The 12,828-nt window shown below is 41.8% G+C and overlaps 1 protein-coding gene and 1 long non-coding RNA gene across 2 annotated transcripts in view; both read right to left on the reverse strand.

The window, feature by feature from the left end:
- The window catches only part of LOC307044213 (uncharacterized protein), a 305,770-nt gene that overhangs the window by 228,424 nt on the left and 64,518 nt on the right, over window positions 1-12,828 (reverse strand). The gene's annotated exons all lie outside the window — the stretch shown is intronic.
- Window positions 8,254-9,448, reverse strand: LOC307044281. Its single transcript, XR_013809589.1, has 3 exons — window positions 9,304-9,448; window positions 8,851-9,009; window positions 8,254-8,425 (listed from the first exon to the last, which is right to left on the reverse strand). It is a non-coding gene; the product is annotated as an uncharacterized lncRNA (long non-coding RNA).

Below are 12,828 nucleotides of genomic sequence, written 5' to 3' on the forward strand. Positions count from 1 at the left end.
AGGCTTCTTTTATTGAGCCTCTCTGACACGTTACACTCTGGCTTCAGGCTGAACCCACCTTGGTAGTCCCTCCCTCAGCTTCAATAAGAAGTCTCTGTTCTTCAGTAACAACAAGTTTTCTACTGCTGCTGATATAATGAAGTCACATGACGTCCACTTACTCTGTCTCTGAATGGCGGCCTTTAAAATATATTGGTGCAGCTATAGACTGGTCACTCTTCATGGACACACAGCTGGGTCCAGGTCCAGGTCCAGGTCCAGGTCCAGGTCCAGGTCCAGGTCCAGGTCCAGGTCCAGGTCCAGGTCCAGGTCCAGGTCCATGCTGCTGCTCTGGGCTTCAACACAACACACACACAGAGTGTGAATAATGCCTGCTGAGCTCTGGAGGAGAGGACAGTCAGAGGTCTTCATCTCACCTCTGAGCTTTGGTGAGGCGTTCAGGGTCCCAACTCAGAGCGGGTTCAGTGTCCTCACAGGGATTCATAGCAGAGCTCACACCTTCACACACACACAACCACCTGCTGGAGAACCAAACATTATCTCATCAGGACACAGAGCTCACACACCTCCAAACTAAAACACTCATGAGACAGTTTCCATGTTGTTGGCTCTGTGAGCTGCAGCGTCTTAAAGACCCTCTCAATGCTCTGTGGTCTTCAGGACGGTTTGAAGACTTCAGGAACATCCTTCATGTGGATTATTCTTGGCCTTTCTGTGCAGATCACTTCTATTGGACGGACTCTGAAGAGCTCAGCAAGCCTTAAAATCTTCCTCTGTTTCAGAGGTTCATACATTTTAAACAGCCAACAGGAAACTGTGTTTGGAGTTCAGAGCAGAAGATTTGGAGGGTAAAGATAAAGATGACGAAATAAATGTATTGATTTTTTTTTTTTAAACGAACAATAAATTGATGTTCTGTATTATTTTAGGTCCTTTAATAAAGGAGAACACTAGTAGTTTGTGATTGGACCAGTGCTTGAATTGGGCCGGTACTCACCGGTACGCAGTACCGGCACTTCTGATGTTTACCCATGTGGTACCGGCACTTCTTACTGAGTACCGGCAAGGTGCCGGTACTCAGTAAAATGCTACATGATGTGGCCTGCCGACATGGCCACTTTCATACAGATCATACTAATGCCCTCGATTGGTCCCTGTGTGTCATTCAAGCTCGGGAGGGTGTGTGTTAGTGTATGTGTGGCGCGAGACAGCGCGCGCACCGGTTACTTGTATTTTTGTTAGCATCTGGTGCTACTAGGGCCTGGGAAGTAGGGGTGCTGAGGGTGCTGCAGCACCCCCTGGTGGAGGACAGGGGATCTGCACTTCCACAAGATTACATTAAAAAAAAATGAATTTTCAGCCTTGATGTAACAAGATTCATAATTAAGTAAAGATAACACCCTTTTCACCCCGGTTACATTTTCCATTTGCCCTGTACGATGGGTGCTGTAAGTGATGAAAGTGGGGGATGTTGGCTTGTCAGGCGCCCGCAGCTCACAGCCAGCGTGAGAGAGAGAGAGATAGATAGAGAGAGGGGGTGCACCGGTACCGGCGGGGAATGTTGTTAGCTTCTGCTGCGCTAACGGATATAAGAAGCTGTTTCTACAACCAGGTTGGAGGAGAGCTCTCCTGTCAGACTGAGAGGCACAGTGAGGTAAAGGACTCTGAGTGTTTAGATAGTTAACTTAGTCTAAGTTGTCTCAGTGGGTCTCAAACGATTCGGTCACCATTTATGTAAACACATATTTCCTTTTGAGGGGGTGGTGATTAGTAAAATATGCATGAATAATAAAAATAAAATGTTAACTAGGTGAAAAATGTAAGATAAAGTTGTTGAGAGCTAAAACTAGTCTTTGCTGTTGCCTCAAAGAGGAGCAGGGGGGAGATGAGGGAGACAGGAGAGGCTGATTCAGGAGCACAGACACACTATAAATGAACCAAAAACAAATAATTAAACAAGTTTCAATGTTTTTTCATATTGGATGTTATTGGTTATGGCCATGTACTTATGATTTTATGATTATTTAAATGTATACAGTTCTGTTTCATATGGGTGTAGTCTCTTTATTTCCCCCTCAAAGTGCACCAGATTGATGCATTTAAAGGTGGGGTAGGAAAGTTTCAGAAACCGGCTCGAGTGCACTAACATTTGAAAGTACGCAGCCAAAAATAATCCGCCCCCTCCTTCAGACTTCCTTACAGAGCACCTCCTCCGCGAGAGCAGGCTGCAGTAACGTTACATATCAGTCAAAGCTAAACACATCTAGGTTAGCAATACTACACAGCCAAAGCAACTCCGATATTGACTCTGGTTTGACTTCTCCTAGTTTCCACTTTCTTTTTGTTCTTCATTTGCTCCGTTACATTTTTTCTTTTGCGACCAGTAGACGATGTTGAACCTAACTCTGCCATGGTGAAAGTGGCCGCCTGTTGATGGCGAGTCATTGAAGTACTGCTGCAATGCACGCCCAATGACGGCACGCCCAATGACGGCACGAGATACATTTGTGCGTGCACGAGATGGAAGGCTGACAGACAGGGCGGCAATCCAATCCGTTTCCCGGCTAAACGGATTGGTTGTAGTTTTTACAGTATTACGGGTTCCACAGATGACATTTTTTTAATGGATTTTTTGTCAAAGCACTTAAGATATTCATTGCTATCGGGATGTTAAGAGTATTCCATGGAATATAACAAAAAGTGTATCTCGAGCCGGTTTCTGAAACTTACCTACCCCACCTTTAAGTCCAACATTTAAAAAAAATCTTACCGGGGGAGCATGCTCCTGGACCCCCCTAGAGAATTTGAGGTCCACCCCCACTTAAAATATGTTCACATTGACAGGTTCCTAAATAGATTTGCCTTTTCTTTTTAAATAGTAAGCCATCTCCATATGTTTATTTTTGGGTAGTAGATTTAAACTAGAGGGCTATCACTATGGGCAGCAACGCTGTAAATATTGACAAATAAATCCAGCAAAATGGCACAAAAAACAGTTAGTGGCCTGGCTGGGTGTATAATTCCCGGCCTGACTTATTGTCCCAGTACGGCCCTGATTGACGCATGACAACAAATATGGTCTTTTTATTTCCCCCTCAAAATGCACCAGATTGATGCATCTACTGTAACTTCAATATTTAAAAAAAAAATCTTCCCGGGGGAGCATGCCCCCGGACCCCCTAGAGGGTGACTGGACCACTCCCCACTTCTAAAAATAGCACTTTACCACTGCACCCCCTCTAATCTCAGATGCACCCTGAGTCATTTTGTTTAAGTACAGTGAGCCTTTCTAAAATATAAAGTAAAGAGACAAACACACCAGCATTATAGGATATACTATGACTTTGAACCAAATACTTGTTTTTGGGCTGTTTAAATAAATTGACTTGAAACAGTTGCTGATTTAGAGTACTGGCACCTTTTTTTTTATTCCAATTCAAGCACTGGATTGGACAGAGAAGAGTCTGCTTATTGTCCTGAGTCAGTGGTGAGGACCAATCAGAGCAGAGGAAGCTCCACCAGATGGAGCTGATGCAGGATTTCACTGCTGCACCTTGACTCAGGTGTTGTACTTCAGTTCAGCTTTTAGTTACTTTAGTTCACTTCATTACCTGCTACTTTATTCTTCTACCATTCTACATCTTAGAAGCAAGTATTCTACTTTTTCTGAAGTACATGTATGTGATAACTTAAGTTAAGAACATGTTGTGTAAACGTTTCAGATCTAGATTAATAACACTAAATATAATCACCAAATTGTCCTGCCTTAACTATATATTCAAATATGATTCCTTGGTGAAAATCACGAGGCACAATGTACTGTATATGACCTTTATTTAAAAAAGAAAAAGCTCTTCCTTTACCAGCTGTTACATTAAAGTGAACAGACGGATTAATTAATTATTATTATTAAATAATGTGAAACATATTATTATGAACTGGTGCAGAATGAGTACTTTTGCACTTTAAGTATATTTTGATGTTTAAACTTGTACTTTAGTGAAGTGTTGAATAGAGGACCTGAAACAGATTATTATCACACTGTGGTTTCACTAATGTTTCTGAAACTAAAGATCTGAGTCCTTCGTCCTCCTCTGTGAGAAACCAGAAACCAGCTGCAGTTCCTCAGAGTGACCACTGGAGGTCCTCCTCCTCCTCCTCCACCTCCTCCTCCTCCTCCTCCTCCTCCTCCTCCTCCTCCTCCTCCTCCTCCTCCTCCAACACCTTTAGCTTTTATTTTTGGCCCATATTTGAGCTTCCCGACTGAATTGAACACACCTTTTCTTTTCGTTTGTTGACGTGTTTGGACTTGAGTTATTTTTTTTTACAGTGAAGACTAAGAAACAAAATGGCTTCCGTCCTGCTCAGCTGGTGTTTAACACAGAACACCTGAAGAGAAGACTACAACAGAGAAAGAGTCCCTCACAGTTTCATCAGAAACTAAAACCTTAATGTGCTCTGTGAAAACAGAAAACTTAGAAATAAGTTAAAAGACTGTCAGCAAAAGTAGTGAAACAGTTCCCGTTGAATGACAGTTTATAGAATATATTCTAATGCCATCAGATACAGATATTGGCTGTAAGTACATGTTGTAACTTTACAGTCTAGTACAAGTACACTTCTTCATTATCAGGACACATGTAACAAGGTGAGAATACTGCATTAAGACGTTTGAGTTTCACTGTTTAGACTTTAGATCAGAGTTCCTGAGGGGGGGCCAGGAGGGCGTGTTGATCGACCAATGAAACGCAGCCAGAGTCTCTCAGGTGTTTCAGGAGCAAAGGCCCAGGTGAGCTCTCTGATGGCTGCTGGGTCCTAGTGCCCTACCGTTTCCTCCCCCTCCACATCAGTAGCCCTCCTGACAGACTGACCCCCATCAGCCTGAACTCCTCTTCCTCCTCACAGGGAACTCTTTAAACTAACCTGCACTCTCTCTCTGCTCGCACAGCTCGGAGGCCATCTTGTTTCCCAGCTTTAAACAATCACACGTTCATCAACTCAAGCGTTTCTGAGACAGACAACAATCAACAACATCAACCAATCACAGCTCTACTTACTGAACTGTTAGCCGTGAGATTCATCTGTAGCAGCCTCGTCTGAGCTTCATCAACTTCAGGGTCCATCAGACGAAGTGAAGTGAAGGCGTTTCCTATCCTGCGTCTCAGTGTGTGTGTGTGTGTGTGTGTGTGTGTGTGTGTGTGTGTGTGTGTGTGTGTGTGTGTGTGTGTGTGTGTGTCCTCACCTCACTATGACAGAATGCAGTCAGACTGGTTAGACTGAGTCTCAGTCTGTGCTGCGTTCACAGGATCAGATGTGTTTGTGAATAGAATTTGTGGGAAGGGATCTTTAATAGAGTTTCCTGCTATACTAACCTGCAGTGCGTTTGATCAAAACATAGGAAGTCATTACATTTGTGTAATTTTGCAGAATAATCCAGAGTGTCGGACTGGACTCTTTGCAGCCTCTGTTGTGTAGAGTTCTGCTTCCTGGACACAGCTTGAATAAATATATTCATTAAAACAACACAAAGTGATCTCTTAACTGCTCTTTGGTGATCTGGTTTTTCCTTTGTAGAGTAACCGCAGCTGTCAGATAAGTGTAGTCCAGTAAAAAGTACAATATGTACCTCTGAGATGAGTACAGGTATCTCACTCTCATTTCTGGTGTAACATCCTCTCGACCGCCCTTCCAACGTGTGTTATCTCCACCATCTCACCCACATTTCCGTTCCTATTGCCTCACACCAAAGTTCGCTTTGTCATGCTGGGGATTGTCAACTTTCGGACTCTTAGACATCCATTGACCCCTTGAGCCACACCATCCGGACAGATTCCAGTCAAATTTTACCGGGTGGGGTTTTTCGTAAATTAGGGTGATGGAATGCTCCGGTTTTGGGACAAAATTAACATGGGATCACTCCGGTCATTGTACGTACTTCGTCTCACTGGAATATTAACGGTCAGATTGAATACAACATCGACCCCATTTCTCCGGTCAATGACGGGAGAGTTTTGAAAGTGACAAAACACTGTTCCACACATTTAAAAACACTTAAACAATTAAACAATGTTTACCCAGGATTCAGGCCCTTCCCTGGCTTGTCAAATACGGTGATGCGCCCTGGAGGTATCAGACTATTTAAAACATGTATACCCAGGATTCAATCACTTTTCCTGGCTTGTAAAGTGCTGTGGAGCAGCCTGTTCTCTGGGTAAACTCTCTTTGCATTGTAATCACTATTTCTGCTATCACTATCACCACTTTTCCCCGCCTTTCAAAGACTTATTCCTGGGTAGAAAAGCCATGTGCTGCATGGTGCTCTGTGGGTCTCTGTGAGTCTCAGACCCTGCTAACAGCAGAGACCCTGCTGCCAGTACTATGAACAGATTGATCAGTTTCTAACAATACTTTAGCCCACATCAGAGCCCTCCCAGATGGCAAAAAGTCATTGAATCAACATTGAGATATTGTCACGCTGAAGGCTGCAATCAACATTGATGTCGGACATTGAAAATAAACTACAATCAACAAACAAAAAAAGAGCCCATTATTTATTCAGTTTCTTTATTCAGATTCAATGATATGAACATCTTGTAACATCTTTTGTCCACAAGCACGAAAAACATTCTCTCTTGAAGGGCCCATGTCATGCTTTCCTGGTTCTTACCCGTCCCCTTGTGTGTTATGAAGCTTTTTCTGCATGTTAACGGTCTGCAGAGTCACAAACCCTCAAAGTACACTCTGTAGGGAGTAAAACTCTAACACAGAGAAGACCTGTCTATGCTGCCCCAGAACGCCTCGGTGGACATTTCTCTTTTTCCATTGTTTACTTCCTGAGTAAAGTGACGTAACGGATTTCCACACACACACACAGCCTGGCTGTGAGAGTGTGTGTGCTCAGGCTGAGTTCCTCTGTGTCTCGCAGACCCCATGCCATCATCATTTTCTGTTTAAAGCAGCTTTGCTAGACGTTGATAACATGCATTCTTCACATGCTGAAGATATGGATTTGAAAAAATTCATGTTTTGCAACATAGCACACGTTAAGGACATTTATTGACATAATAAACATCTAGCAAAGCTGTTTTAAACAGAAAATGATGATGGCCTTTTGAACACAGATTCTGAGGATCGTTTCTGCTTCTGCTTTTATCCATCAGGTCAAAATAGGATTCACACACCTGACATCATTGTGATAAATTAGGCCTCAGCCTCTTCAGCACATCACAATCAAAGAAGTTAAAAATAAACAAATATAACAATTACAATCCAGTGCCTCTTGTCAACTGGCAACTCACAATTCCACACATTTCAATTTCACAGGCAAATGGGACTTCATGCTTAAAATGACTACATGTGCAAGCATGTACATACATTGAAGTTTTATCTGATCACTAACAATGAACTTGAACATTAGAAATACTGGATATGCCCCTCTTTTGAACAGGCAACTTACACATCCACACATTCTTTGATTCCCTATTTCAGAAGAGAACTTATATGCTTAAAATGAAATGAATGCTGTGAGGTTTTACATGAGCACTAACCACAATGCACTGGAACAGGCGAAACATAGATTAAAGTAATATCTGGCTTCCCCATTAACATTCACAGCAAAAGCTTTGTTTTCCGAGACCTTATGCGCTGCGAGCATCGAGAGCCAAGCTCGTAAAAGATCGTCTGAATGGCTTCAAAGGTATACCTCATCTCCTTTGGATAATCCATGTTCATTGCATGAAGTAGGCCGAAGAGGAAAGGCAGTAGAGAGGTCTGGCAGGTCATGCAGTACAATGGTCCCTTCCCACACAACAGCCACGTCTCGGTGAGGATGGCCACAGACACACCTCTCAGCAATCGTTCTTCATGGTCAGTGTCCTGAGGAAAAGTCAAATATGCATGAATGAGTGCTATGGAAAACTAAACGGCAAAATACATATCCACTGATTCTAGCTTTAGCACCAAGCTACTGAGTCTTAACATTCAGCTTGTGGAAGTTATAATTGCAACTCAACAGCACGGCGGCTATCACCCACCAACCTTGTTGTGCCGAGTTCTATAAAGAAGTATTTTCTGATAAAGAACACCAGACAACAATGGCCAGATGTATCGGGTTGGCTGTTGCTCAAACAGCGCTGATATTTATTTTTAATTTTGGGTGAACAAATCGCGCTCGAGTTCATGAGGTGAAAACATCTCTGGGCTCAAAATAAATCTTACACAAAGTGTATTATGCATAAATGATTAGCATAAGCTATGAGGTCATAAAATGTTTAAGCTACATTAAGCAATATTACTTGTATTGTGTTAATAAGTTTATTTCCTACAGTTAGTATTACTTACCAAACACTCCAGAAGAAACTTGGTTGTGTCATCTCGGCAGGCCTCTCAGTGCTGCTGTCTTTCGGTGAGACACAATGTCGGATGTCTAAGGAGTACCCAGTGGAAACACACAAACATATCAATGAGTTTAGTGCCGTAGTGAATTTATACAAAATCCGACGTTCTGTATAGTAATGAGGAGGATAAAGAACAGCTCAGATCCCAGTAGCATGCTTCAGTAAAAGACTGGCAAAACAAAACAAAACAAAAACTGCAATCCTGCGGACAATTCTACTTTTACAAATTAAAAATATTGTTATAGTTCTCAAATTGCACCAACTAAGAACACCAAGCAATGACTTTTAACATCCATTTTTACTGAAGCCTTTCCATCAAAGCGTTTTCACTCCTACAAATGTTAGGCGAAGGGCATTTCATATTTTCAAACAGGGGATAGGGCTTTGGTGGACCCGGCTCCGGCCATTCTCCCCTCAACTTTTGCATGCTCTTAGATTGAGGCACTTCACTCACTTTTTCATCAAGTTTTTCCAAGAGGTCTTCCATCTTCTGTCCAAAAGCTCCCTTCCTAGCCCGGTACAGTTTCAGCAGGCAAGGCACATGTTTGTCAAAGGCTGCCCCGAAGGTCCCCAGGAGGTCTTTGCTGGTGATCCGGTGAAATTCTTCAGATATCTGAAAAACAAAATAACAAAACAATGTAATTTGATTGTAACCACAATGTCATGTTTTTTCTGTGCAGCAAATTCCTGGGTAGCCGTCTTGTTCAAAGTCTGCACCATCTTAAGGGGATAGATAGTTTGGATGTTTTGAATTAAAAACAAACTGGTATTACAATTTTGGGGACTGATTGGAAAGTGGGGCGTATTGTGTTGGAGGGGCCTGGAGTGGAGTGGTAGGGCAGGGTATAGTATAGTTTGCCAATTGACTGACATACACAGTCAGTGTGAATACAGGGCCAGTTCGCACCTTTTCCGTGACAAAGGCGACAATGTTTTAGAAGAGTCTCTTGATTGGAGCTTGCAAATCTGCAAAATCTGCACTGCATGTGATCCAGCCCTGAAATACAAGAGAAACATATAGGACATTCAGTTCAGTCAGCACTCGCAGAGATATCATTTTTGAAACTTTTAATTTGTTAGTTTTCATCCTTCCTCATATACTTAGTCGGACTTAACGAAAAAACGATTTAAAACTCAGTTAATGGGGTTAATTTTTAAATTGCTTCAGTTTATCATCGTAACAGATCAAAACGTTTGGATTCATTTTACAATAAATCAATAAATGGTATTCTTCTACAAACAAAAAACAAAACAATGAACACATTTAAACAAACCACTAATAGTATATTAACTACGTTATTCAAAATTAACATTCACTTTAGATAATAACACCGGTATAATAAACGGAGCGCTCTCTTTTCCTCTCTCTCTCTCTCCCTCTCCTGACAGCCCGTCAGTATCTCATGCAGCTCGCTACTCCAGTAACGAGTGACCCGACAGTGAAGAATAAACAAATGTATAACTAGTTTAGCTAGTTCCAGAGGTAGATAAAATAGCTAAGTGTGTTTGGTCGAACTTGAAACGTGTGTTTTGCTCCGCTCACCGGTCCGTTACAGCGGCTGAGCTTCAGGTGATCACGGAGCTGCGTGACCTAAACAATAAGTGTTGCTTGGCAACGGGGTGTGGCTGCAAAGTATATATTTTTTCTCTCAAGTTTTAGATGTTTTTTACCCTCAACCAAACAACAAGACCTGTAACACAACAATTTCAGAGTTACCGGCGGCCGGCTACCCCAATAAACAGACGTTACTAACCGCTTAACAACAATGCCCCCCATTCCATGTATAGTCACACATACACACAAGTTCTTTATAAAACGTACGAACACGGCCTCTCAGCGAAAATGTATAACACATACATTTCCGCTGAATGTATGTCGCCGCCATGTTTCAACGGTTAACCGTATTCAACCCAACATCGGACAAGGCTGCCGCTGGCCTGTAAAAATACATGTCAAGGCTAAGTTTCAACACAGCAGCAACGTTGTCATATCCCAATCAATGCTGTGTGTAAAGTTATAGCGTTATACGTCTAGCTCGGTTTACTATAACACCGGTCGTCTCACCATCAAAATGCATTATAAACGCCTTCAGGTGCTTGAACATAAATTCGACGCCATCTGTAGCTAAGCTAGCAAAGCTAACTGTGGTGGGTCAACCCAGGCTCATGGCATTTTGTGTTATAGTCACAAAATATAATCCATTGATTCGTGTTCACCAACACAATTATCAAGTAAGGGTTACGATCCACCCGCTGTGAAATGAACTTAACTTCCATATTTGCCTTACACTTGTGTTTACGGAAGTTGAGATGTTTCTCGGTTCTGATTGGTTGTTCCTCGTCACATGACGAGCGGTGCGCTCTGCTGCAGTGCACGTCTCCATTGAAACCAATGGAAATGAGCTCCCAACGCTGATGTGCATGGCTCCGTACAAAGTTGTACTCATTGCATTAGTATAGGCAACTGTAGCTTTTTACACTGGAGGCGCCCATCTCGGCCGAAGTCGGTTCATATTAACCTAAAGGTACATCATTAAATGGTAAATGTCGCCTTTAAGGAGCAGAACATTTTTGTTTTATTTGTGTGTGAATAATGAAATAATTTCAAATCAGTTTTTCTGTGATAGGTAATTGGTGTGGAGAAGATTGACCTTGAACATTGTTCCAAAGGCTCCGTAGTAAATGGTGAGTATTCAAATGTTTTCTGTGATTTACTTGGCTAACTTAAACTTGATCTTTAACAAATTGAAAACTGATATTAGTCTGACAATTTCTGAATATTTATTCATAACATTTACATACTGCAAACATTGTGCAGGGATATACACATGTTCTGATTTATTAGGCAAAAGTGATTCAGAAAGAAAGAGGCAAAAGCCAAACATTCTGCGATCAAGCCTCCTTCACAAAGTGATCATGTTTTGTTTGTTGAAATGGCTATAAGGGTGTTTCTTATATGTAGTCTTACATCAGTCATACTTATTTTAAGTCGCTTTGGAAAAAAACGTAACTAAATGAAATGTAATGTAGTCTAACCTGGTTGTTCGTACTTGATATAAAAAGTTATTCTCACTATAGAGCCAAAACAGGAGTGATGTGGTCCCTTCTCCGTGCTCTGGTCAATACATTTTGAATCAGCTGAAGCAACTTCACTGACTTTTTGGTTCACCCTGATAATAAAGAGTTACAATAAGCTAGCCTTGAAGTAACAAATGCATGGACTAGTTTCTCTGCATCGTTTTGAGGCAAGCACACAACTACAATCATGACATCTTTAGAAAATGAAATGATTTCATGATTTTTATGACTGTGATAATTTGTTTTCTTTGATAAATGCGGAGTTTAAGCGTATAACAACCCTGCCCCTCCAATCAAGATTTCTCTCTCAGCTGGATGTGCTATCTGACAAACTTCTGAAGGTTTTTGAGAAGAGAGGAGGACAGATAGGCCAGCGTCTGAGCTGTATTATGTCAAACATGACTCAAGTAAGAATTCATTTTAAGGAAATTATACATCGAGTCAATAGTGTACACATTTCATTGAGCAAAACAGATTCTTTATTTTCTTATTCCCCTTCACTTAGGTTGATGATGTCGATTTAGGCCGGGATTGTCTTCTCAAGGGGCTGTGTGTGTACCTCTGTGTGTGTACCTCTGTGTGTGTACCTCTGTGTGTGTACCTCTGTGTGTGTACCTCTGTGTGTGTACCTCTGTGTGTGTACATCAATGAGAGAGTTTGTGGTCAGTAGAAGTAATATTTGACCTTTTGATTTTTTTGTTTGGCTTTAAAATATGTATTTATTGAAACACCACATAGTATACAGCCTAAAGTAAGTGAACATCCCTGTTTTTGGTTTAATAGCCAGACTACACTGAAAAGCTAGAGGCCTTTTAATTTAAAATAGATACAGGAAATGAAATGAAATGAAACATTCTTTATCAGGTCAGACAGGAGTATATCAGATAACAAGGAGGCTTAAAAGTACTGAAATCTGACCAAATGTACTTGTTAGACACAGGGACTTAGTAATGGGTATATATATGTATTGATTTGTTAGATCTCACTCTGTTCCTTTTGTGACTGTGCGCTCTGCAGGCAGAAGATGAAGACGTCATTCTGCGGTCCATTCAGGGGATTATGGTGGGACTTTATGTTGTCAAACACAATTCCACCATGAGAGCAGAGGACAGATGAGACCAGAGGACAGATGAGACCAGAGGACATATGAGACCAGAGGACAGATGAGACCAGAGGACAGATTGTCCTGGAAGGCCAACAGGTACTAACTGATGTGGACAACATTGCACTCGCTGCTACCATGCTGTTTGGACTAATGTATGCAATGAACCTGAACGACCCCCCTAAACTGAAGTGCACGTTCGAAGTGCTCCAGCAAATGTTAATGGAGCTAGACGGCAACATGCTCTCCAAG

Source organism: Notothenia rossii (assembly GCF_949606895.1).
Source record: "Notothenia rossii genome assembly, chromosome: 6".
Lineage (NCBI taxonomy): Eukaryota > Metazoa > Chordata > Actinopteri > Perciformes > Nototheniidae > Notothenia > Notothenia rossii.